General features: G+C 36.7%; 1 protein-coding gene and 1 long non-coding RNA gene across 2 annotated transcripts in view; one reads left to right on the top strand and one right to left on the bottom strand.

Moving 5' to 3' along the window:
• Positions 1-16,530, bottom strand: part of LOC106083351 (neuropeptide CCHamide-2) — a 45,348-nt gene extending 28,818 nt beyond the window's left edge. The window contains exon 1 of the mRNA XM_013246295.2: positions 16,321-16,530. The gene's annotated coding sequence lies outside the window, so the exon portion shown is untranslated. The remainder of the gene's footprint in view (positions 1-16,320) is intronic.
• Positions 16,531-22,381: 5,851 nt separating this feature from the next.
• On the top strand, positions 22,382-22,844 carry LOC131995355 (uncharacterized). The gene is made up of 2 exons (XR_009397405.1): positions 22,382-22,462; positions 22,526-22,844. It is a non-coding gene; the product is annotated as an uncharacterized LOC131995355 (long non-coding RNA).
• The last annotated feature ends 2,093 nt before the right edge of the window (positions 22,845-24,937 follow it).

Below are 24,937 nucleotides of genomic sequence, written 5' to 3'. Positions count from 1 at the left end.
CACTTTCTAATTGTCTTGCGTTGCCGTTTCCCTCTCAGAGGCTATGATATGTCATCATATGTTGTAATGAGAATTTCATTACATTTTCAGGAAATTTCAACTCATCGATGCTTATCAATTCCAAATAGTGCTGCTTTCAAATGTGAACATGTAGGTCAAGACAAAATGTTAGCGGAATTGGAGCAAGCATAAGCTTGCTTACAATTTCCAATTTAAAGCGTTTTGAGAATAGAGCGAAACGAAAACAAGTCAATCGGTCACACTGAGATATTCGAATCACATTGACAGGGCTTCAGTGGAACAAAAACGGCGTTAGTAGCGTTATCATCACAATTAAACGTAAAATCGGTCGTTTTATTTGTAATGAAATAAAAACTGCAAATACTGAAGGTAGTAGATGTGAGAAAATGAACGTTGAAGCGGCTAAGGGGATGTGCTATACTATCTACATACCAAATAGATGCATAAACATACCTAAGGACGACAGCTATAAGAAATTGAAGTCGCAATTCTTATTATTATCAGTTGGGTAATCTTGGGTGGTCCAAACATTATGCGCCATGGTTATTGTGAGTCATACCTTAACGTCAGTCGAGATTAATTGGTTAGTATAGACCAATGGTGTCTATACTGTGTGGAAAATTGTGAAAAAAATTGATGAATTTCGGGCTTAGGAGGATCCCCCGATTTTGTCTTGTTATTCAATGATGTTCTTCTGTACAATTATGTTCTTCTGTACAATGATGTTCTTCAGTACAATAATGTTCTTCTGTACATTGATAGAAAAAAGTGTCAATGCCCGCTGGTATTATAATTTACAAAGATTTGTACAATAATACCATTTGGTATTAATTCAATACAAGACGAGGGAGACTTTAAGTAATTGACTAATTGAGGGAGACTTTAAGTAATTAACTACAAAATTTTTCTAATTTTTGTAGTTAACAATTAAGAACAAGTAAAAGCGTACTAAGTTCGGCCGGGCCGAATCGTATATACCCTCCACCATTGATCGCATTTGTCGAGTTCTTTCCCGGTATCTCTTCTTAGACAAACAAAGGGTAAAAGAAAAGAATTGCTATGCTAATTGAATTAAGTGTTGGAGACCACAGTAGAAGTCTGTGTGTAAAATTTCTGTGAAATCGAATAAGAATTGGGTCTTTTAGGGGCTCAAAAAGTAAAATTGAGAGATCGGTTTGTAGGGGAGCTGTATCAGGCTGAAAACCGATTCAGACCATATTTGACACGATTGAAGGTCCCGGATCGGTTTATATGACAGCTATATCAGGTTATGTATCGATTTGAACTATTTTTAGCACAGTTATTATAAGTAATAACAAAACTCGACGAGCAAAATTTCAGCCAAATCGGATAGGAATTGCGCCCTCTAGAGGCTCAAGAAGTCAAGACCACAGATATGTTTATATGACAGCTATATCAGTTTATGGACCGATTTGAACCATTTTTGACACAGTTGTTGGGTATCATAACAAAACACGTCGTGCAAAATTTCATTCCAATCGGATAAGAATTGCGCCCTCTAGAGGCTCAAGAAGTCTAGACCCCGGATCGGTTTTTAGCTGTACTTCACACAGTTGTTGGAAGTCATGACGAAACATGTCGTACAAAATGTCAGTGAAATCGGATAAAAATTGCGTCCTCTAGTGGATAAAAATTGCGTCCTCTAGTGTTAAGCAGTTTATGTTATACAACATAAAATATTACAACCTTGCTTAAATAGCGAAAGATCTTTGGAGTTTTTGGATCAAACGGAAGTATTTAATCATTCTTGGTTACCTGCAGTCAGTGTGTGTAGAGAAAGATGTTCCTATTCCACCACACTGAACGAAAGTAGTATCAATGTTTCTCTTTCTTTTAAAATTTTTATGCCATCCACCATAGGATGGGGTATACTAATTTCGTAATTCTGTTTGTAACACCTCGAAATATGGGACTAAGACATTTGACATTTTAGGTCGAACTAGCCATTTCTGTCCGTTTGTCCGTCCGTCTGTCTGTCGAAAGCACGCTTATTTTTGAAGGAGTGAAGCTAGCCGCTTGAAATTTTGCGCAAATACTCCTTATTAGTGTAGGTCGGTTGGGAGCCTCTAGTGGGCGCGATTCTCGTCCGATTTGACTGAAATTTTGCATGTAGTGTTTTGATATCACTTCCAACAACTGTGCTGAGTATGATATATCTGCCATATAAACCGGGTCTTGGGTCTTGACTTCTTGAGCTTTTAGAAGGCTCAAGGAATCTTATCCGATTTGGCTGTAATTTCGCACGTGGTGTTTAGGTATCACTTCCAACATTTGTGCGAAGTATGGTCCAAATCGGTTCATAACCTGGTGTAAGTGCTATTTAAACCGATCTTGAGTCTTGACTTCTTGAGCTTTTAGAAGGCGCAATTCTTATCCAATTTGGGTAAAATTTAGCATGAGGTGTTTTGATATGACTTTCAAAAACTGATATAGCTGCTATATAAACCGATCTGGGATCTTGACTCTACTAAGCGCAATTCTCATCCGATTTGGCACAGATTTTGTACAACGGCTTCTTCCATGGCCTTCAATTTACATGTCCAATATGGTCTGAATCGATATTTAGCTTGATACGGCTCCCATATAAACCGATCTCCCGATTTTGCTTCTTGAGCCCCGAATCAGACTATAAATCCTATATATATGTAGCTCCTCCTCCGTCCTTATTCATAATTTTTTGTTTGCCTTAAAAGAGATACTGGGCAAAGAACTCGACAGATGCGAACCTTGGGGGAGGGTATACAAGATTCGGCCCGGCTGAACTTAGCACGCTCTTACTTGTTATTATTCTAAAATCCAATTTACTAATGACACTATGAATATCATACTTGTGAATAGAGCACATGTTGTTTGATACAAAACGTTTCCAAAGCCATAAAATAAAAACAAACACTGCCTCAAAACCAGATGTGTTAGAATTCCTTTCGTAAAGCACATCAATATGGGAAAATGACTGGTGTCATATTCATAACAATAAATTTTTCTTACAGTCGCGCAAAACTACGAGTATATATTTACATACCACCCCTGCACTTCGCAATTCAAATGGGTTAGATTCTGGTGATTAATCGTTTAATCTATTAACTAGAAAACAATGGATGCTCGAAGTACACCAAATAATCCTCAACATTGGAATAAAAAAAGTCAATTCTATTTAATTGTCGCTCAGTATTAGATTTCGTAGGAAAAAAAGCACCTACCTAGACATTATATTATTTATTTTCAAAACAATACCAATCATCTACGAAGCACCTGCCAGCTTATCAAGTTTAAGAAAAATAGCGTAATTCCAAACAAAAAAATATATATTTTGTATTAAAAATATGATAGTATGGCCGCATGCATTGTACAGTTAGTATTTTAATACTCTTCCTCACTACTTTACTATAGTATTGTAAAGCTTTGGGTATTTTTTAACGCCACGAAGGAGGAAAAATACAATAACGATCTGCACAAATCTGATGAACCAAGTGTCTGGGGGCCACCACACTTCCCAAACAAACATATAGACGTATCGGGACTTTATGGTTCTCAAATAAATAGTCTTTGAGTGTTAAGTACGAATTTGATATTATATTTTGGGAGGACTGTGTGGACATAAGGCCGATTGGGACGTTATGAACTCAAGTGAATGGTCTTTGGGGAAGAGTACGAATCGTTTATTCATATTTTGAACCAATTATTTGGAGGCCAAATTTGTGGAAAAGCCGATTGGAACAAAATGGTTCGTTCGTTATAGATTCGTTTTGTTATTCTTTAATTTTTCTGAAATATTTGGTTTTTCGGAAATATTTGGTTTTTCTGAAATATTTGGTTTTTCTGAAATATTTGGTATGTTGAATTGTGATTTTTCATTTCTTAAGAAATAATTTTCGTTTTGTTAGCAGTACACTCTTGTGGAGGATAATCTTCTTTGTAACACGTATTGACAGTCCGCCGCCACAATAACAACCTCTTACGTCGTTTAACCAGCTTTCTATTTTAGATGGTGCCCATCCATTTTCTTCTTACCCCAATTGTTATTGATAGGTTTAGAGAAGCATACCGGCTAGTTTTCTATAAAAAATAATTAGGTTAGGTTGAAAAGAGGGTGCAGATATTAATCCGCCCCATGCCACTTTGGACATACAGCTAAGCCAGTAATCGGCTTGTTGTGTGCTTTACAAACTATAAAGGAAAATTTTAAGCTGGGAATTCCGTGCTACTTACAAAATAAGTTGGTTCATGTGTGGTATTGTGTCTCCACCTAAGATCCGGTATCTGTTAGACGCGAAAGCCGGGAAATGACAATGAAAATGCCCCAACGTCTCATCATCTTCCGCGCATGCTATCTTTTGCTGCACCGATTTTATATAAGTGAGCTCGTAGTCCTATGTGTCCCGTTATGATATCAATAGCTATACTGTTCTTCTTCTTGCTTCCTTTCAGTAATAGCCTCGTCTTCTCACGATCTGGATCCCCCATAGGATTTTCGCCGTCCTACCGACCGTTTCGCTGTTCCACAATGTTGCATGCGCATTCGTCGCCCACTCCCTTAACTCGGACTGCGTCGACCCGAAAGGCTTCGGGTTAACCAAGTTTATTGGCGACAATCCTCTGGCCTTCACCGCAAAATCGTTGCCCTTTAATTTCCCCTTACTCCGTTATGGACCGGCACCCAAACGATGCGGATTTTGCCATCTTCAGAGAAGGCGTTAATCTCCTTCTTACACTGCAAGACTGTTCGTGACCTTAACGTCCTGGTTGTTATTGCCCTTATGGCAATTTTACTGTCCGTTAAGATGTTCACAGTCGACGTCCTCGCGTTAGCACCACACCACTTTACGCATTCTATAATCGCCCTGACCTCCGCCTGCAGGACCGTATTCTGGTCAAGCTATCTAAAACAGATCTAGGTCCCTGGGTTCTCAATGTATACCGCCAGGCCTACTCTGTCCTCTAACTTTAATCCATCCGTGTAACATGATCTTTCAGATGGCAATACTAGGGTTCCGTCGATCCAAGACTGTACCGATGGCAGCAGTGCCTCGCACTCGACTTCAAGGTTCATCTCAGGTATCCGATAGGAAACCTAAATATCTTTCAAAGTTTTTCTCATTGGTGGAGATAGGAAATATTTTTACGAGAATGCTCTGTTTTGCAAAAAAATCTCATCGGTTTGATTTTTCCGTATCGTAAATAGTACCAGATATATAGACCAAATATATTTGATTTACTCTAAAGATTGCTAAACCGTTCACATTAAGCTCTTCTACTTTTCATAGGTATTTGATTCGTTTTGTAATTACCGAACAGATAACGTGTTTAGCCGTGTTTGACGTGTTTTGACACCAATTTTAAAATAGACTTTGTTTTGGAAAAAAGAAAAACACTGAATTTAATACCTGATAGAATGGGTCAGTGAACAGCTGGAAGTCTATGCACAGTTTTCTCCATCACTATTCATACGAAAGTAAAATTTTGAGATGTACATTAGACCGGGGTTTGAAACAATAATTTCGAAATTTAAATTAAAAGGAAAATATTTTAAAAGCTAAATTTGGTTGTTTGCACCTGGCTGCTGTCTCTATTTTTCTGATTTTTATTATTTGCAAAAAATGTGTACATATCCGCTGCCAACAAGTCCTTCTTTGGAAAATGTCTTGATAATTAAATGCTCTTCAAGCAAAGACAGACCTTCAAGCAGGTGTTCTTTTGTTTCTTTTATTTAACTCCCTAATATTTGACTTCATGTATAATTAAGTAAGTGACGATGTATTTTCAGCCACCTGTTATGCTAACGGGTTTAACAAATAACATTCTCAAAACAGAGTTTTCCACATGAAATGAGCATAAAAAATTCAAATGTGTCGCAAGTGTAAAAAAGAGCGTGCCTGCATTGCTCTCAGGGTATTCTGAAAGTTAACAAAAAAGTTGATAAAATGTAAAATTAAGAATGTTACAATGGATACACACAAAGAAGATTACTAATAACAAAAGATTTTTCCTTCATCAAAGGTTTTTGGTAATGATTGCGAACAAAAAAGCGAAACTTCAAAATGAAGATGCTATTTGCCTCATAGTACCTCACAAATGTTGCCAGCAGTAGGAGGGGCAAACTACCTCTGAATATTTTATCTGATGGTCTCGCCAGGATTCGAACCTAGGCGTTCAGCGTCATAGGTGCAAATACTAACCTCTCCGCTACGGTGGCCTCCAAATGCTCATGGGCAAATTTGCAAAATTGGATAACTGCAAATTTTTTATTTATTATATTTTAGTACTTAACCCAACGAAAAATGTATACTAAACGTTCTCATTTCAGTACCATATGGTATTGATAGTAAAGCAACACCGTATGATTACAAAGCAATACCGCATGGTATGGATGAAATACAAAATGATTAGCAACGTTCGGTACTAGGCTTATTACCGAACTTGTTTTGGTTTAATACCAATGTTATTGGTTTTAGTATCAAATGGTTATTGCCTTAATACCTATCTCGTTATCAATTTAATATTTCACCCCCAAATGAACCAAATTAAAACCCATAGAAAATAATTTTCATTTTATTTCGTTTATCGTATACATGTTCTTTAATGTATAAATTTAATTAAATAATAACAAAACCTGTGACAGAAACGGTTTTAATATGAATACAAAAACACAGCATCGTTTACCGCACAAGAAACATTATCATGTTTTTCATATGGTTAACTTCCTTAGAGTGTACTATTTCCATTTTCTCTACTTTCGAATATTTGAACACGTTTTTAAGCACACAAATCGTATTAAAACATTATTATTGGCGTCAATATTTTAACTTCAAAACTTTTGCCGTTATGTCTAATTATGCTGTCAATTCTTTATAACCTCCTTCGTTTAGTATTAAATTGGTACTAAATGGTATTAAAAATACTGCCAATAATGCGAATAAAATAATAACTGCCGGTATTGGCAAAGTACCGTTCCTTTTCTATCAGAGTATATAGTGCAAATCACCATTAATCGTTTCTGATTATCGTTTGTAACACCTCGAAATATGCCTCTAAGACCCCATAAAGTATATATATTGTATATATATCTTGATCGTCATGACATTTGAAGTCGATCTAGCCATGTCCGTCCGTCTGCCGAAAGCACACTAACTTTCGAAGGAGTAAGGCTAGACGCTTGAAATTTTTCACAAATACTTCTTATTAGTGTAGGTCGGTTGGGATTGCAAATGGGCCAAATCGGTTCATGTTTTGATATAGCTGTCATATAAAACGATCTTGGGTCTTGACTTCTTGAGCCTCTAGAGTACGCAATTCTTATCCGATTGGAATGAAATTTTGCACGACGTTTTTTGTTATGATATCCAACAACTATGCCAAGTATGGTTCATATCGGTCCATAACCTGATTTAGCTGTCATGTAAACCGATCTTGGGTCTTGATTCTTGAGCCTCTAAAGGGCGCAATTCTCATCCGATTTGAATGAATTTTTGCACGAAGTATTTTGTTATGATATCCAACAACTGTGTCAAGTATGGTTCAAATCGGTTTATAACCTGATATAGCCGTCATATAAACAGATCTGGGGACTTGACTTCTTGAGCTTCTAGAGAGCGCAATTCCTATCCGATTTGGCTGAAATTTTGCATGACGTATTTTATTCTTACTTTCAACAACTGTGTCAAATAAGGTTCAAATCGGTTCATAACCTGATATAGCTGCCATATAAACCGATCTGGGATCTTGACTTCTTGAGCCTCTAGAGGTCGCAATTATTATCCGATTTTCCTGAAATTTTGTAAGACGAATCCTCTCATGACCATAACCTGATACAGCTCCCATATAAATCGATCTCTCTATTTTACTTCTTGAGCCCCCAAAGGGCGCTATTCTTATTCGAATTGGCTGACATTTTACACAGGTCTCCAATATATAATTTAATTGTGGTCCAAACCGGACCATATCTTGATATTGCTCTAATAGCAGAGCAAATCTTTCCTTATATCCTTTTTTGCCAAAGAACAGGTGCCGGGAAAAGAACTCGACAAATGCGATCCATGGTGAAGGGTATAAAAGATTCGGCCCGGCCGAACTTAGCACGCTTTTACTTGTTTTATATAATATTTGGGTAAGATTTGCTTTCAGAAAGTGCTCAAATCAAGAGATAGATTGTACGAAAGCTATATCAGGTTAAGGACAGATTCGAGCCATCTCGAAAAATTTCTGCCAAATCAGATAAGAACTACCCCCTCTAGGGGTTCAAGTTGGTCAATAGTGAGATCGTTTTGTATGGGAGCTATATTAGGTTATGAACCGATTAGGACAATGCTAGGTACAGACATTGAATGTCGTAGAAGAAGTCATTTCAGCCAAATCCTTTAAGAATTGCGCCCTCTAAAGACTCAAGAGGTCCAATCGTAAGATCGGGTTATATGGCAGCAATATCTAAACCTAGACCAATTGTGACTTTTAGGTATTTTGGATATATGCAAAAGACCTACAAATATGAAGTATCTGAGCAAATTTCAAGCGCATAGCTTTTTTCGTATCAAACCGTAGGAGTACGTTTTGTACATGCGGAAAAACCCGTAAGCTAAAAAATCTTAGAATTCGTGGTACATTACGATTTTGACATCTGCTTGATGTGTTTTTTCTTCATGCAAACTCACCCACCTTGTTGTCCACATATTCAGACAAAGATTCTTGAGTAAAATTTTCAGAATTCTATTACAGATTAACTGAACATATTTTTAGGTGCATCTTCTCTATTTATATGCTATTTATATCTTTTTGATGTTTCCACGGGGTTAATATAGGAAATGGCATGAACAATCATATTTTCACAAAAATATAGTACATATAAACATAAATTAAGGTGCACACATGCATATACATATGTAAATGTATTTAATTTTGTAAGAGAAGCTCTTGGCCAAACAATAATAAATTGTTCTTTAATATTTATGATTTTGCTGAGTATTCGACCTGACATACATATCACACACAATGCAATTAAAGCCACCTTCAATTGTGAAATTTTAACAAACCCCCCTTAAGACAACTTAACTGAATGGCTCTTTTCTTCACTACCGGAATCATAGTCAATGTTGACGCAGATTCATAAAAACAAACAGAATGCTAATCAAAATATTGACATGAACTGGGGCGATTTTCCAAAAAGTTTAAATTTATTTCATTTTGTATATGAGCTTCAAAACCACAGACGAGGATGACGTTTAAACGCCATCCACCCATCTGGTGTAAAAGTGAAATTTACTGGGTTTATGATTTAATTATTATCATTAAGTTGAGCTCCTTTCGGGAGCAAAGCAGACTGAAAATTAGTCGTTTCAACCGCCTTTGGGGGGATGAAAACAAGAAAAAGAGCTTTGGGTGGAGATTTATTATAATTTCTGTTGAATCAAAAAAGTATAAAATATGCACTTCAATTATGACGCGTTAAATTGTATTCTCTCAAATACTCTGTAATAGTACTCGAATTAGGACAGCAACGTTAATAAGTCAAAAGTGCGGTTTGCAGTGTTGGATGGTCTTAAGTGCAACAATGAAAGGAATTACCAAACTTTTGTACTTCCTACCATAATAATGATTTGATATTGGGAAATTTTTTAAAAGTTCTCTCACGCGAATAGTTGTTAACGACTGGCCAGATTTGACGGTATTAAGACGTCAGATTTTTGTTTGTATTCTCTTTGTTGTTATCTTCTTTTTCGCATATTCCCTCCAAACATTTGGAAGCGACTTTCTCACTCCCTCCGAGAATACATTATTATCGGAATTTTATCATTCATGTTTCGCTAATTAGTTTCTCACTATCAACTGTTATTGTTACAAATTTAAAAATAGATTTTTATACCCTCCACCATAGGATGGGGGTATACTAATTTTGTCATTCTGTTTGTAACACCTCGAAATATGCGTCTAAGACCCCATAAAGTATATATATTCTTGATCGTCATGTCATTTTAAGTCAAACTAGCCATATCCGTCTGTCTGTCCATCCTTCCTTCTGGCGAAAGCACGCCAACTTTCGAAAGAGTAAATCAAGGCGCTTGAAATTTTGCACAAATACTTTTTAATAGTGTAGGTCGGTTGGGATTGTAAATGTCCATGTTTAGATATAGCTGACCGATCTTGGGTCTTCCCTTCTTGAGCCTCTATAGGGTGCAATTCTCGTCCGATTTGGCTGAAATTTGGCATGAAGCGTTTTGGTATCATTTCCAACAACTGTGTTATTGTATGGTTTAAATTGGTTCATAACCTGATATAGCTGCCATATAAACCGATCTGGGATCTTGACTTCTTGAGCCTCTAGAGGGCGCAGTTATTGTCCAATTTGGCTGAAATTTTGTACAACCGCTTCTCCCATGACCTTCAACATACTTTAGCTTGATACTGCTCCTATATAAAGCGATATCCCAATTTTGCTTCTTGAGTCCCTAAAAGGCGCAATTCTTACTCGAATTGGTTGACATTTTACACAATGTCATACGCCTCACAATCGTCAGGTTGACTGTTCAAATCCCAGTCAGGGAAAATCATTGCAAATAAAATCTACGACTATTATTCTCTATTTGAAGAAGAAATAAATTAAAAGGAGAAATAAAAATAAGCCTCATTCTAACAGGTAAAAAAAACATTAGGCAAAAAATAAATATTCATTTTTATTAATGAAGTTGATAATCGAATTTTAAACTTTTTTTAGTCCCTATTAAGTCACTTATGGGTATATATCGCCAAGTGGCACGCTTTCTCCAGTACTGTGACACTAATTACAGTAAAAAATCACCTGAAATTGTTTTCAACTTCCTTGAGTGCAGATTTGGTTAGTCGCACGATAGAAAATGTTTGCAGGGATTATCTGTTTATGTACTCACACTTTCTGCTAACACGCACAACTTTCTTTGTGTGTGTTAGCATAACGTCGATCAGTTTGATGACAAGATGGCGATACAAAGGCACATCAAAGTGAAGTCACATGGGATGACCTTTAATTTTTAATGAGCAATGAAGATTTTTTCTAGGAATTATAAACTAATTAGAATAAATTCAATTAATTCAATTCATTACAATCAGACTGTATAAGACTTAGATGGACCATACGACTATACCACATAGGAAGTGAAGTCGGATCAATAACCCTTTCTTTAAAATGTATAATCTTATCTTATTAGAATTTCTCCAGCATAATTCCATGGTACTCGTTCTTGTCTAAAAATTTGCGTGCTTTCGATAGTAAATCGGACGGACAGATGGTGGAATATCCCGAAATCTACTTAAAATATCAGGCCGACTAAGAATATATATATATACTTTATAGGATCTTTTTCAATACTTGGAGGTTTTACACAGGCATGACAAAAAATTAATACACCCCCTTCCTATGGAGGATTGTATAAAAATGTTTCAATGAAAAAAGAAAATTAGTGGTGTATTGGCAACCTTAACAAGGGTTTCGTAAAACTCTAAATTGATTTGGAATTGAAAAGGCGATCGGTTTTAAGTAAACTTAGATCTGTTCAAAGGAAATGAGAACATCATTAGTACACCATCATAATATTGGCACCCCTTAATATACATACATATGTGTATGGCTAAGTAAGTTGGTAGAATAAAATACCATGTCTACAAAATTTATACAATATTAACTATTCTACACTACTAGTGTAGAATTTCTATGCTACTTCTCCCATCGAAAGCCTCCTCAGGTGCTGGATAGGGGAAAGCTCATCAGATATGACGGGTACCGCAGAAATAAAATATGCCAACAAGTTAGCACAAGCAGATGTGTCCCACTTGCACAGATACGAATACGATGAGTTCGTACAATAGGGTCGATGGCGGAAGGGCTAAATGAAATGGTCAACGTTGGCGCCCGCAGATCTTCAGAATATTCACCATCAAAAAAGCCCGGCCTAGAGAGTCGGTGGCAGCCCCAGCACTTGGTGCCGATGCGATGGCCCAATCAGCCATCCAACTAAAAAAAAAACGATTACAGAAACATCAACAAGGAAAAATGGAAATGACAATCCCCCAATGACGACTTATGTATTCAGAACACGGTTTATGATTGAAGTATGGAACGTCAGAACTCTCTCAGAATCATCGAGATTACCAAGTCCACAACGAGATGTCAAACTATAACCTAGTCATTCTCGGTTTACGTGAAGTACGATGACAGAAATCAGGAACAATCGATATCCAAGGTGGCTACCATTTCATCTTTTCAGGCAATGAAACCCACCGAAAAGATGCGGTCCGTATTTTACTGTAGTCGAAAGCCAAGGTGTACAATAACAACAATAATCTATAATCAATCGTGGGAATGCAGGAACTTGGCGATACCAGTAATGAAAATGGCGATGGATTGGTTGATTTCTACGCAAGAAACCAGCTCTTTATTGGGGGCCGACATCGATAATTACCACATGTTCTTAGTGGCCAATATACATTACAGTGCGTTCCTACTATTCTGATGTATACATATGTTAAGCTGCTGGAATAGGAATTTTTGGTAAAAGTGGCAAACTATCGATATTCGCTACATTCGATAGTTTCGATATTTTTTCTTCTTAACTATCGATAGTATCAACCAACTTTTTAAAAATATTGTAAAATATGCGTATTTTAGGTAAAAACTCGACCGGAGCGAGCTTTTTATATCCACTACATATCTGGATACCTGTACAACAGCCAATCAGTTCTATTTCAGCTACATTTGGGAGATTGGTTAATGTTCCATAGTAATATTAGCTCTGTTTACAATATGTTTATTATTGCAAATGTAAATTTGCCCATGATCTTTCGATTAAGGAACATGGGCAAATTTCTCACATATAAATGAGTGCTGTCCAATTAAAGTTTAAGCTCAATGATAAGGGACATCCTTTTCATAGCCGAATCTGAACGGCGTGCCGCAGTGCGACACCTCTTGGGGAGAAGTTGCCAGCACACAAATGTTGCCAGCGTTAAAAGAGGATAACCATCGCTGAAAATTCGTTCGTTCAACGAATTCAACGTCATAGGAGGATATAGGAGGCCAGCACAGTGGTTAGTGCTACAGTGGCTTCCGATGATTATTATTAAAAAAATAAATTGGTCAATGATTACAGTTTTTAGGGGTTCAAAAAGTGAAACTGCGATATTAGTGGATTCAAGCAAAACATTTCCGAGTGATTGGCTAATAATTGAGTTTTCTTAGATGTAATAGGAATATTATTTGAACCATACTAGAGGCAATATGACTTCACGAACTAGTGCGTAGTTTTAACCCCAGGGATGGCGAAAAATTGTTTCTTAAGGGACTTTAGATACCATATTGGGATATTAATTCATGTGGGGCTACATCAGTTTGATAACCGATTTAGACCGCACTTGGTTATTGGAAGTCTCAAAAGAACATTTCGTGCAAAATTTCAACCAAATCAGCCTCTTCTCAAGATATAAAATCAGGAGATCGGTTTATGTGGGGCTACATCCAAATCTGAAACAATAAGGCCCAAATCGGAACCGGTAAGGCAATCCCCGACAACCTACATCAACAAGAAGTCCCTGTGCAAAATTTCAAGCGCATATCTTCATTCGATCGATCGCTATCGTGATTTCCACCTAAATTTCATACTTTCAAATTAAGTCAACTTTATTTTTAGCTAAAAAATTTACAAAAATGTTTTAAATCTGTTGACAGTACCAGAAATCGGGAAATATATGTTATGGTCCAGCTAGACCATTTCCGCTCAAATCCGTAGGTATGAGTTTTATTGGTATATAATGTCCAAAATAATTCAAAATCATATAATTTTTCTGTTTTAATTTACTTGGAACCCTTCATTATACTTATACCCTTCCCTTTTATATAAAAATGATTAATGAATTGTAGGGAAGCCATACAAGCCAAAATTGGTCTGGCTATCTGCGCTTCTTTAAGGTTAAGGGAGTCCACATGTTTTAAGCGTATTTTTTATATCCACCATCGACGAAGTATGGGCAAAGTATATATATTCCGTCTGTGATAATCACGCCACAGTCTTTAAAAAAATGAGATATTGAGCTGAAACTTCTCACAGTTATTAATTTGTTTTTTTGACCATAGGCAGGATAAGTTCGAAGATGAGCTATATCGGTCAATATCTTGATATAGCTTCTGATTTAGATCTAAGGCCCATAGAAGCCGCACTTATAACCCGATTGAGCCCAAATTTGGTACAGTGAGTTGTTTTAGAAGACTCGACATTTATATCGACAATATTTGATACATCGAATTGAAAAATACTTTGGTATAGTCCTTATATAGTCCGTTTTCCCGATTTAATATCTATAGCCCATAGAAGCCGCATTTATTGCCCAATGCTGAAATTTGGCATAGTAAGCAGTGTTAGGTCCTTTGTCGTCCGTGCGGAGTATGGTTTAGATCGGACCAATCTCCCGATTTAAAATCTAACGCCCATAGAAGCCGCATTTATTATCCGGTTTCGATTTTCGAAATTTGGCATAGTGATTTGTACTAAGGAACAGGGGCAAACTTCTCACATATCAATGAGTGCAGTCCGATTCAAGTTTAAGCTCAATGAGAAGGAACCTCCTTTTTATAGCCGAGTCCGAACGGCGTGCCGCAGTGCGACACCTCTTTGGAGAGAAGTTTTACATGGCATAGTACCTCACAAATGTTGCCAGTATTAGGAGGGGAAAACTACCGGTGAAAATTTTTTCTGATGGTCTCGCCAGGATCGAACCCAGGCGTTCAGCGTCATAGGCGGACATGCTAACCTCTGCGCTGCGATGTCCTGTCTTAGATCCCTCGATATCCATATCGAGTATGATTCGAACCGGACAATAGTTCGTTATAGCCAGCGATCTCCGAAATTAATATCTAAGTTTAATAGAAGCCGCAATTACTACTCAATTTCTCCGAATTTTGAAACCGTGAGCTGGGTTAGACCCTCGAAGTCCGTGCTGGGCTGGGCCTAGAGCGGACCATATTTCTATATTGCTGCTGCGGGTTAATAAATGATGAATTTTCCCCGGATTTTGTCCAAATTTAATATATATCTGAGGTGATGGGTATCCAAAGTACGGCCCGGCCGAACTTAATGCCTTGTTACTGTTTGTAACTCCTCGAAATGTTTGTCTAAGACCCCATAAAGAATATACATTCTTAATCGACAAGACATTTTAAGTCGATCTATCTATGTTCGTCCGTCTGTACGTGCGTCCGTCTGCCTGTCGAAAGCACGTTAACTTTCGAAAGAGTAAAGCTAGCCGCTTGAAATTTTGCACAACTACTTCTTATTAGTGTAGGTCGGTTGGGATTGTACATGGGCCATATCGGTCCATGTTTTGATATAGCTGCCATACAAACCGATCTTGGATCTTGGCTTTATGAGCCACTAGAGAGCGCAATTCCCATCCGTTTTAGCTGAAACTTTGCATGAGGAGTTTTGTTATGATTTCCAACAACTGTGCTGAGTATGGATTAAATCGGTCCATAACCCAATATAGCTGTCATATAAACCGATCTGGGATCTTGACTTCTTCTGCCTCTAGAGGGCGCAATTCCTATCGGATTTGGCTGAAATTCGACATGATGTGCTTCGTTATGACTTCCAACAACTGTGCTAAGTATGGTTCAAATCGGTCATAATCTGATATAGCTGTCATATAAACCGATCTGGGATCTTGACTTCTTCTGCCTCTAGAGGGCGTAATAATTATCCGATTTGGCTGAAATTTTGTACAACGGCTCCTGACCTTCAAAATGCTTATCAAATATGGTCTGAATCGGTCTACAGCTTGATACAGCTCCCATATAAACCGATCACCCTGTTACACTTCTTGAGCCCCTAAAGGGCGCAATTATTATTCGAATTAGTTGAAATTTTACACAATGACTTCTACTATGGTCTACAACATTCAATTTAATTATGTTCCGAATTGGACCATAACTTGCTATAGCTCCAATAGCATAACAATTCTTATATTTTATCCTTTATTTGCCTAAAAAGAGAGTCCGGGATAAGAACTCGATAAATGCGATCCAGGTGGAGGGTATATAAGATTCGGCCCGACCGAACTGAGCACGCTTTAACTTGTTATTCATTACCTATATGTGTTCATTACCAATACGTTAAATATACAATTTTTGTTGTTTTTCTCCTGAGAGCAAAAAAAAAAAATAATATGATATGTACAAAACATCATCACTGACTTTTGTAAATAAGTTTTAAGTACGTATCCATTTTGAAGTTAACTAAATATAAACTGTTGCAAATATTGGTCACTTACCAAAATTTTACGCTCCAGCTTAAAATATTTTATAGATTGCTGACTTATTTTAAAACTGTCAGTTAAATTTTTATTTCGGCACCTAATAATTCGGCGCACTTCGAACAAAGCAGAGAATTTTCAAAATTTCAGAACTTCTGTTACTAGTCACTTTAAATTTTGGGTTTTCGCACCTTAAAATCTCGCGCACACCTGCAAAAGTCCCTATGCTTAGCAAATGTCAAAATTTTAATGACTACAAACTTGAATTTAGCGGTTGGCTTTATATAAAGGCAACAGTCCAGTGCGAAAGTAACGAACAACGTCAGTCGGCAGAAGGATTCTGCAAAAGCTTATCTTTTTCAATTGCCTTCATTTTGTTGTTGTTGTTGTTGTTGCTTGTAGTCTTCACTTTTTCTATTGTTGTTCCCGAATCACAACTTTTCATCACAACCAATCAGAAGAGAGGAGCTTTTACGAACATTGCCAACGAAGTGCTCATTTAACCTGCCAAATTATCGTATCTCCCACACCACCCACCTACACATTCATTGTGTGAGGGTGTGTTTATGTTTCAGTGGGTGCACTAGGTGACTAGATGCTTGACTTTATGGATTTATGTGTGATTGGGAAAATTAAGCGTACCGCGTGGGTCTAAGGAGCTTCTTATGCACCTGTTGGTTGATGATTATGTTGCCGGTCCATAGAGGAACTTGAATTAAGGTAGCTTTGTTCTTGCTGCATTTGTTTTTGTGGTTTATTTGAAAATCTAAAAGTGTTCCAACGGTAAAATTTTATTTTCCAAGATATCCTTCAGCCTAATTGGTAGCAAAAGTAGGGGAGGCGGTTTATTAAATGGGTTAGCTTAAATTTTTTGTTGTCTTCTAATTTATGTGTGCTCTTGTTCTAGCGCCTAAAGTTTTTCTAATTGTTGCACAAAAAAGTTTGCTTCTAAAAAGTATATTATGCTTTTGGAGTTTGTAATTAATTAAATATACATTTTTACATAGCAGGACTCCTCTTTATTTTTCTCTCCAACATTTTTTCCAGTTTCTTTCAGTTTTGGTTATCGTTCATTTTATTTAATAAAAGTTAATAATTAAATATAATGAATATTTTATTTTGTTTGTTTCTCTTTCGAGACGAGCTTAATGATCGGCGATTTTTTGCAATGAAAAAGGAAAGCCAAAGATCATAACACACCAACCCCTATGGGACGCCTTTCGTTTCGACTTTTCAAACGTATTAGGTGAGGAGGCTTCAAGGGCCATACATTGACTCTCTATACGACTGCATAGCTTCCATGACATACACATGTAATCTGTGCATCTTTCGAAGGTTATATTGATGGCTTCGAACGCTAGACAACGATAACAGTTCTCGCTGCTGCTCCAAGTGCCCACGTTCGACTCCCGGCCGGGATCTGCCGAATCTTTAGTTTTAAGATTTTTTTTTGCCTGTCATCATTTCATTTCACAATTTTTTCGTTTGTATCTCTTTCGAGACTAGCTTAATGATCGGAGATTTTGGCAATGAAAAAGGAAAGCCAAATCAGCAAATCTACGCCGCTTCATAACCAAAAATTTCCGAAAAACAAAATTTTTTATTATTTTTTTTACAAAAAGTATCGTCATTATTTTCTTAATACCTCTTGTTTTTCTTCCAGTATGTGTTATTTTTTTACTCTATGTTTTAAAATGAAACAGGTAAAATGGGCAGATCGGCCTATAAGTGACAGTTTGGCAAGGAATTCATTATTTGACATGACCAATTTTCAAGCCCCATGGATCAGCGCCTGAACTAGGATTCCGAAATTGTGCATACTTATCAACATTGAATATAGCTCTATTTTATTTTAGTACTATATAGTGCAGTGCAGCGAAATTTGTATGGAAATGACATTTATCCCGTACAGCGAAGTTCTGGATAAATAACCAATGCGTGCAGGCCTAAGCTGAGTATTCTTTTCAGTTTTTCGGGCGAAATGCTGTCAAACTCCATATAAAAACACGTCGGTCAAACATTGGCTGAAAATCGGCGGAAAAGTAGAACTCTGCTTAGAGTGAGGAAATAGCAAGGAACTATTGTATTATAATGGCAACACTTGAAACTATTGCCGGCATCATTTTAGTTTGTTTCATTGGTTTCAATGGTTCGTATATCTTTATTTATTTAGGGGGAATAATATGAAATAGAGAAAACAATAAGTTAGAAAATTAGTTCAACGTCTGGAACAAATAGGTTTAAAGTTTCATGGTCATACGACTTATAGTTTTTCAAAAAAAAAAAAAAATCGTACAAAAGTATCAAATATCATGTTAGTTTGAAAAACGAAATCATGTTAGTTTGAAAAACGAAAAAGGTGTATGTTTATGAAATTGCTGTAACATATTTTTTCCGGAACATGAAAGAGAATTTGAAACCCTTTCGAATGGCAAATAATATTTGTTAATAGCTTGAAATTTAAATTTTGAATAAAACCACACTTTTGAGGTCAAACTCGCCAAAGTGCGGCGTGCCGTAGTGCGACACATCTTTGGGGAGAAGTTTTTATATGGCATACTACCTCGCAAATGTCGCCAGCAGTAGGAAGGGATAACCACCGTTGAAAATTTTTCTGAAGTTCGAGGTCCAGAATTTTAATCCAGAAGTTCAGAGTTATATGCGCTACGGTAGAGTTAATCGAACGCAAGTGCAAGAATTTGAGCCTTTCAAAGGCCACCCGATGTGATTTTTTATCTCTAGCAAATTTATGTGCAGTTGTGATGCCCAATGGCTGCTCTCCAATTGTTTTCATCGAGCCCTGCTGTTTGCGCGAAGAGTACGTGTGATCCTAGAACGGCTTAAAATCGTATTACGCACTTCATTTTGTCCACACAATTCGTCAGTTATCAATCCAATGGACTTTTCTATTTGGGCGTTTCGAATATATCTGTCTAGAGGAGTTTTGGGGTTGGGAAGGAAGGGGGCCCCGCTGGGTACTTGAACCCACATTTTAATACCATATTTGTGTTCTGGTCTCCTATAACTTTCATTTGATATTCTTATTGTGCCCATCGAATCACTTTCAGATATGGGTGGCGTTTTTGCGGTAAATGGGAGGGTCAGCCTCCGCCAGATATCTAAAAATTACATAGCCTATGTCTCCTTCCAGACAAAAGTACACAATCTATGAATTATTTAAGAAAAACCGTTTAGCCAAGTATCATATAGTCGTAATGGGTCTAATGGCGTTTTTGAGGGGTGGCATGACCCCCTATACTTCGACCAAATTTTGTATTCCAGAATCGAAATCTACTGCCGAATACATTTCATTTACCCCCATATTGAAATGAACGTTCAATATGTGTGTTTAGAGGAGCTTTGGGGTTGGGGCGGCCCAATGGGTAATTAGAGTGTAATTTTAATACCATATTCGTATCCCAATACCTTTCATTTGATACCTATATTGTCCCTATCGGTCCACTTTTGATTTTGGGTTGTGTTTTTGGCTTAAGGGGGAGGGTCCGTCCCCTTTCTGATACCGAAAAATTATATAGCCTATGTTTCCTTCCAGACCAACCTACACAATATGCGAAAATTTCGAGAAAATCGGTTCTGCCGTTTTTCAGTCTATAGGGAACAAACAAACCGATTCCCATATATAATGTGCTCATTTTGGGCGTCTTTGCGGGGGTAGGGGTGACCCTCTATACTTCGACATGAATTTGTATGCCAGATTCGTTATCTACTCCCGCATACTTTTCGTTTGATACCAATATTGTCGTTATCGGTCCACTTTTGATTTTGGGTGGTGTTTTTGGGGTAACGGTGGAGGGTCCGCTCCCTTCCGTTATCAATAAATTATAAAGCCTATTCCTACTTCCTGACCATATTCGTAATCTACTCCCCAATACCTTTCATTTGAGTCCCATATTGTAATGATCGTCAAATAAACCTATTTTAAGGGGTTTTGGGGCGGGCAAAAAAGTCTATGTGTGTTTCATTAAACATGCAAATCAAGAACATTTTACTATTTCGGAGAAGGGTTTTGAATATGATGATTTTGTTGATGTTGATCTGTTTTATGTTTTCTGTGTATCAACATTTTCCATTATTATTCGTATCTCACAAAATATCCATCACAATTTAAAAGTCAAAACGATTATTAAGTAATCGCCATCGTCGATTTTATAAAAAATTAATGCAATTTAGCTTAGTTTTGTACTGTATATTAGACAAAGGGAATTTGAATCGGCTGAGTCTTATGAAGTCTAATACAATATATTCTCCACATATACTAACAGAAAAATGACGGTACATTGCCAATTGGGAAAGATTTTTAATACCATTTGGTATCAAATCAATACCAGACAAAGGAAGCTATTAAGAATTGACGGCCTTACATTTGTATTCTTGTCATCGCGCCAGAAGTGTTGTTGAGCTTTGTACTTAAAATATTGACGCCATTATAAAATATTTGTTAATCAAAAAATATGGTGTATTCATATGAAAACTACTTCTGGGATTTGGATCAAATGCTGAATACAAAAATTGAGGTTGGTCACGGTACAACATTACTTTTTGTTATTATTTACATAAATAATCAATATCGGATTAATGCTATTTTCAATGATTTTGTTTTCTGTTCAGTGCAAATGCAAATTTGCCCATGAACATTCCATTAAGGAACAGAGCAAACTTCTCACATATCAATGAGTGCTCTCCGATACAAATTTTAAGCTCAATGATAAAGGACCTCCATTTTATAGCCGAGTCCGAACGGCGTGCCGCTGTGCGACACCTCTTTGTGGAGAAGTTTTTACATGGCTACCATACCAAATGGTACAGTACCTCCCAAATGTTGCCAGCATAACCCCCGCTGAAAATTTCCTTGATGTTCTCGCCAGGATTCAACCCAGGCGTTCAACGTCATAGGCGGACATGCCAACCTCTGCGCTACGGTGGCCTCGGTTCATTAGGGGTTGGAATAATCGATAACGGTATGGTACTAAAACCAATAAAAGATTGGTTTTAAAACCAATACCAGTTCGGTAATAAAGGTAGTACCAAACTGTACTAATCATTTTATATTTCATCCATATCATCCGGTATTGTTTTTGTACCATACGGTGTTGCTTTACTATCAATACCGTATGCTATTGAAGTAAGCACGTTTGTTACCAACTTTGCTCTGGGTGTACTACACGATAAGTCTTTGTCTCAGATTAATAATTCGTGGTGCAACAAAAGGAATAGCAAAAAAATATACCCGTCGTCCTATGGTTATGTGTAAAAAAATTCACGTCATATAAATATTGTCGCTACAAACCTGTGATAAAAACGATTAACGCGCAGATTAGTAGCAGTGACAATCAGGAGTTGGAGAAAAAGTCAAGTGTTTGGCATGTAAATAGAATTTTTCCACAATCAATTGAAACGTGTCAATGTCGGTTTATGGCTTGTGGTAGTAATAGTGACAATGCATGCACAAGGGCGATAATAATTAAATACCAATCTCCGTCACTCCACCGACAACTATTATGTTTAACCCCTTAACGCCAGCTGTTTATCGCATGATTTATTTGCAGAATTCAAATTAAGGCTCTTTTGTTATGTCTACCGGTAAACAATGGTATTTGCCAAATTAGATAAACGAATAATAGTTTCCCCAGTGCATCATAAGTTTCCACAGTTAGTTTTTTTCAATATTCGTCATAGTATTAGCTTCTCAATGTCCCTTAAATCTACAATCCTTCATCTCTCTTTTACTTTAGCCCATAACAAAAATACTGTTGACCCAAAACCTTGTGTGTATATGCCTACTATTGGATGGGGGTTTACTAATCTTTTACCTCAAAATATATATCAGAGTCGTTCTGGCCACGTTCGCTCTTCTGTCCGTCTGTCCAAATCACAACAGCGAAAAAGTCTTTCGGTTTAAAATTTGGCATAGATTCTTAGCAAACCTTTCATTAGTAAAGATAGGACAAAAAGGAACTCGTTGAATCGTATTTATTATGGGCACCAAGAGGTCTTATATCTAAATATATTCCTTAGGTTTTGGATACCTTCGAATATCAACTCAATCATAAAAATTGGAAAAAGGTGAATCCAGGGCGAAATCTAATTTGGGATATTAAGCAAATCTGCGAAGATTTTTTATAAAATGGGGATGAAATTTGTAAAATTGACTTTCTATAACACCCCAAACTCTCTCTGAATATTATTTGTTCGATTTTTAAAGGCTGAAAAATGATTACAATTGACCAGATGGAATGCCAGATGTGTTGCCAACGAAATGACTAAATGAATATACACCCCATGCGAGCAGCAGTTCTTCTAAGAGGCTTAACTGCGACATTATCCATACAAATCAGTAGCGCCACTAACAAATCTAATGGTTCCAACTGAACTAGAATCCATATGTACATATATAAATAATATTTGAGAAATCTGTTTAAAGTGCACCCAAATTAATTTTCTCTCAAATGAACTAGGAAGTGTGTATACGAGCTGTGCTATATAAATTTCTGGCCAAACAATAAAACCATTTTTATCATCAACCAGTAAGGAAAGTCAAAAGTCGGTCGAGCCGACTATATAATACCCTACACCACGGAGTCGACGTAATACTTTTAATATATAGCACATATATTGAAATCTAGTCATACTTTAATTTTTGCATACCTATTGAAATAGAACAGAACCTTCTACGATTTTCTTACGATGGTACGAAAATTTTGGCTTCTGCAGCTTTAAAGTCGAAACGCATAAATCTGATTCGATTTTGATGAAATTTTGCACACGTATTAGGATGCTAATTGAAACATCTCATGACAAATTTTGTAGAGATCGGACCGAAATTGTTGCTACTACAGCCTTAAAAGTCGAAACGGTTAAAATAAATATATGGGAACTGTACCTAAATCTTGATCGATTTTGATGACATTTTTTGCATGTAGTGCGACGCCAAATAAATCTTCTAATGTAAAATTTTGTAAGGGTGGGATCAAAATTGTGGCTAATACAGCTTAAATCTGGTCCGATTCTGATGAAATTCGGACGTCACAAAAAGCACTTCGTGTCAAATTTGGGAAAGATCGGACCAAAATTGTGCCTTCTAAAGCCTTAATAGGTCAAATCGGATGAAAGTTATATATGGGACTATATCTAAATCTGAACCGATTACAATGAAATTTTGCACACATATTGGGAAGTCAAAAAAAATTTTTGTGCTAAATTTTGTAAGGATAAGGATAAAAGGGCACAACGGATGAATGATATTGGGATGCCCAAAAAGTAATTGCGGATTTTTTAAAAGAAAGCAAATGCATTTTTAATAAAACTTAGAATGAACTTTAATCAAATATACATTTTTTACACTTTTTTTCTAAAGCAAGCTAAAAGTAACAGCTGATAACTGACAGAAGAAAGAATGCAAAATCCGCAATTACCTTTTGGGCAACCCAATATATATGGGAGCTATATCTAAATCTAAACCGATTTTTTTCAAAATCAACAACGTTCGTCCTTGGACCAAAAAAGGGACTTATGCAAAATTTTATGAAAATCGGAAAACAAATGCGACCCGTACCTTGATTACAAGATACATGGACAGACAGACAGACGGATATAGCTATTGTAAATCAAATCAGGAAGTGATTCTAAGCCAATCCGTAAACTTATCGATGGGTCTAGCTCTTCTCTCTCACACATTTATAATACCCTGTACCACAGTGGTGGTGGTTTTATTGTTTTTCAAAGTCTCCTCCAGCTTGATTTATACACTTTTGTATGAGCTCAAACCAATTGTCGAAACAGAACACTTCAACATCATTTTCTGGCGACCAAAATCAGGGAACACGCATTTTCAATGATTCGTCTTCTTTTATTCGTTAGGCCAGAAACTTATATAGCAGCCCTTGTAGCAATATATATTTTGACAATATTATCAATGCCGATAACATTATCTATTGTACAATAAAACGAAGGGTATTGCTTGATGTTACCTAAAGTACTATGCCATTGTATCCGTCCTGATTGGCAGAATGGCCTGACGTGCATGTTTACTAACATGTAATTATCCTGTTGTTCGGGTGTTATCATCATATGATTGCTATTAGATTGTTTATTACGATTTCAGTTGTGATTTATGACAATTAATTTGCATAATTTATGACATCAATAAGCCTCCTGGATAAAGGGTGAAGGTAAACTATTCACGGTGTGACCAAAATGAGTTAAATGCACTAGATGCGTATGCAAATCAAACAAATTTTATTACATAACTGTAGCACTGGCAGAGAAAGCACGGTGTGTCTGAATCGACTTTAAATTAAGAGGTCTTACACTTAGAACATTATTTGAGGTTATGAATTTTCAAAGTTCATAGACCAGAAAAAACTAAAATAATCTATGGAGAGATTTTTAAACAAACCCACTTTAAAAATTCATGCGCACTTAATTTTTTTTTAACGAACCCTCAATTTGAAAAATTCTAAGAAAAAAACTGCGTTTTGCACACTTAACCAAAAATTTTTGCTAAACCAGCAGTTTTTGTCTGCTGAAAATGGGAAAGCAGACATAACTGCTGTTTATCCAAACATAGGATTCCTGTATTAGCAAACATTTCTTACTGGTACCACCCCCACCCCCA

Source organism: Stomoxys calcitrans, chromosome 2 (assembly GCF_963082655.1).
Source record: "Stomoxys calcitrans chromosome 2, idStoCalc2.1, whole genome shotgun sequence".
NCBI lineage: Eukaryota > Metazoa > Arthropoda > Insecta > Diptera > Muscidae > Stomoxys > Stomoxys calcitrans.
The sequence above is the reverse complement of the archived record's forward strand: the minus strand, read 5'-3'. Positions and strand labels throughout refer to the sequence as shown.